Below are 3,309 nucleotides of genomic sequence, written 5' to 3'. Positions count from 1 at the left end.
AAAAAAAAAAAAAATAAACTCTTTGTTTAAGGAAAGAAAACAAATTGGTATGAAGGATTTTATCCTTTCTCAAAACGTTAATACTATGCTGTCATGTTTCCCCTTTCCCCGTCATAGTTCAGATCACCAATTCAGGAGTGGTGCATAAGTCTCTTTAATGAAGGTGAATACTTGCCCATTTTCCCCCTTTCCTCTGTCCCCCTTTTCACTTACCAAAAGTTCATTAGTTGTTTGCTTTCTTTGCACTCTGAGCACAGTCAAAATTGTTTATCAAACAGATGATTTTATGTCAGCTTTTGAGTGAGTACTCTGGGGAGATTTGCCCAAAACACAACAGGAAGGATTTCTACAGATGTGTAGGGGAATGTTTGTAGTTGTTTAGCAAAGGGTGTCGGAGAAGGCAATGGCACCCCACTCCAGTACTCTTGCATGGAAAATCCCATGGACGGAGGAGCCTGGTGGGCTGCAGTCCATGGGGTTGCAAGGAGTCGGACACAACTGAGCGACTTCACTTTCACTTTTCACTTTCATGCATTGGAGAAGGAAATGGCAACCCACTCCAGTGTTCTTGCCTGGAGAATCCCAGGGACGGGGGAGCCTGGTGGGCTGCCGTCTATGGGGTCGCACAGAGTCGGACACGACTGAAGCGACTTAGCAGCAGCAGCAGCAGCAGCAGCAGCAGCAAAGGGTATGTCCAGCAAGTATCATTTCAGGCTGCTTCTTCATCTGTTCTGTCTTTCTACCCAAACATAAAACTTGTACTCTGACTTTTGTGGATATACCATTTCAGTGGCATTTTCAGCCTTATTTTTGTCAAAGTGAGTTATCTTGTCCATTCACTTTGAACATTTCTATTATCAGTAGTATTACTGTTGACTTCTTGATTAGAGAAATGATTATTGCATCCTGTCCTGAATTAAATGACAGTGTCAGAGACTAAGAATGCCTTGATAGCCTGATTTTCGTGCTTATGTATACTTTAAAAACAGCTATTCAAAATGTCATACACACAGAAGTTGTTTACCAAGCATTTGAAGCCCATTTACTTTTACCAGGTGACAGCTGCTATTGTTTATGGGAACCTAATTTAAACCACAGACATGAAACAAAGAGTGCCCTTGTTTTGCAAAGAGGAAAACTGTGATTAAAAAAAAAAAAAACAAAAAAACAAAAATTTATTGACATATAATTCACATAACACACAATTTAAAGTTTTATAATTCAGTGGTTTTTAGTATTTTTAGAATTGAATAACCATCACCACAGTCAATTTTAGAACATTTTTGTCACCTCCGAAAGAAATTGTTTATCTCTTAGCAGTCACTTTCTATTTCTTTCACACCTCCTCGCAGCCCTAGGCAACCACTAATCTACTTTCTATCTCTGTAATTTGCCTATTATGGGTGTTTCATATAATTGGGATCATACAACAGGAGATCCTTATTACTGGCCTTTTCACTTACTGTTTTCAATATTTACATGTGGTAGCATGTGTTAATACTTTATTCATATAATGACTGAATACTATTCTGTGCAGTGAATATGTCACATTTATTTATCCATTCATCTGTTGATGTATGTTTTGTTTTTTTCTGAAACTGTTCCCATTCCCCTCTCCAGGGGATCTTCCTGACCCAGGGATCGAACCCATGTCTCTTGAGTCTCCTGCATTGGCAGGTGGGTTCTTAACCAGCTGAGCCCCCAGGGAAGCCCAATGAGTGGGAGGAGTATTCCAATTATTTTGGAGAAGGAGCAAGGATTAACAGGAATTGGGCTATTGCCTACTTTTTGCTCTTTGATGGTTGGCCTCAGCATTGTTGTGTCACTTAGCTCGCTGCTGTGGTACAATGAGTGTATACTGAGGCTCAAGGTTTAGTGGAAGTTGACTGGTTCACCATCTTGGACCTGTTTGGCTCTAATCAGTTTTTGTTGTGTCCTCAGGCTATGTCATTCTTTTAAAGGTTGTGCCCTGCCCCCTTCCCTCCTGTTTCACCACCAGGAAGAAACTTAAGTCAGACCAAATATGGGCCAAACAAGATTGTCCAGCGACAACCCCCAAACTAATAACCCTCTTAGCATAAAACCTAAGACAGTGAGCCATGTGGTAGAGCAGTTCTACCCTCCTGCTCTCCACCCCAGCGCCCCTTCCCAATAAAGTCTTTTGCTTTGTCAGTACATGTGTCTCCTCGGACAATTCGTTTTCAAGCCTTTGGAAGGGGTCTCCCGGCAACATCTTGACCTAGTAATCATGCCGCAAAAACACTCCTACAAGCAATTTGGCACTCGTCTAGCACAAAGCTGTAGTTACTTAATTTATTTTTAGTTGAGAGGGCCAGTGGTTGACACAGGGTTCTCGTTATGAGATAGACTCTCCTATGCAGTCTAATCTCCTCCTATGAAAAGGAAATAAGAAAAGTCCAAAAATAACTTTTACAAGGCAGAATGTGAGTACACAGGAGAGTTTTGCGTGGAATATTTTCTGAGGGGCTTCAAAAAAGATTACAGTCCATTAATGTGTTTGCCTGTGGATCACCTCCCTTACTTGACTGAGATGAGAAGTCATGGTATTTAGTTACATTGTAACCAGGGTTGAAGCTCTGTAACTCTGCCCCAGTATGCTAGTTTTATTTGATTAATTCCATGAATTATGAATGAATATGTCAACTTAAAAATATTCACAACCTAAAGGTTGAGAGTTATATTTTATTTGGTGGAAATTTTTAGGGCCTAAGTCCAAGAGGCAGCATCTTAAGTAACTCTGAGAGATCACTCGGAGGTGAGGGAAGGAGCCAGGTTATATAGAAGTTTTTCAACAAAGAGTAGCTAGTCTGAACATCAAAAAATTGTTGTTAATTGAAGAAAGCCAGATATCCCAAGTGAAGGAATTTGGTGCTTTTCTGTGTATGGGAAGATGGAAGAATCTGGGCTCACTGTAATCATCCCTTGCTTATGTAACTCACTTATCTGGAGCTGGGCTGCTTTGGTTGTTCAGGTGGTAAAGAATCTGCCTGCAATGCAGGAGGCCCCAGGTTCAATCCCTGGATTGGGAAGATTCCCTGACAAAATGGCAACCACTCTGGTATTCTTGCCTGGGAAATCCCGTGGACAGAGGAACCCAGTGGGCTACAGTCCATGGGTTGCAAGGAGCTGGACACAACTTAGCAACTAATGCTTATCTGGGGCCAGTATCCTGTGTTTTTCCATCCTGAGCTTCTTTTCCTCAGGGCTCATCATAGGAAGTAGTTGTAGTCTGATGGCTGCAGGTACACACACACACACTGCTGCAGGTACACACACACACACTGCTGC

At 41.6% G+C, this 3,309-nt stretch overlaps 1 protein-coding gene across 14 annotated transcripts in view; it reads left to right on the top strand.

Moving 5' to 3' along the window:
* The window catches only part of USP54 (ubiquitin specific peptidase 54), a 133,762-nt gene that overhangs the window by 46,085 nt on the left and 84,368 nt on the right, over positions 1 to 3,309 (top strand). The window contains exon 1 of one of the 14 annotated variants that reach the window (XM_010852308.1): positions 651 to 688. The exons of the other annotated variants lie outside the window; for them this stretch is intronic. The gene's annotated coding sequence lies outside the window, so the exon portion shown is untranslated. Of the gene's footprint in view, positions 1 to 650; positions 689 to 3,309 lie in introns of those variants that run through there. 14 annotated transcript variants of the gene reach the window in all.

This window comes from Bison bison, unplaced genomic scaffold (genome assembly GCF_000754665.1).
Source record: "Bison bison bison isolate TAMUID 2011002044 unplaced genomic scaffold, Bison_UMD1.0 scf7180017864309, whole genome shotgun sequence".
NCBI classification, from domain to species: Eukaryota; Metazoa; Chordata; class Mammalia; order Artiodactyla; family Bovidae; genus Bison; species Bison bison.
Note: the sequence above shows the minus strand (reverse complement) of the source record. Positions and strands in the feature narration are given on the sequence as shown.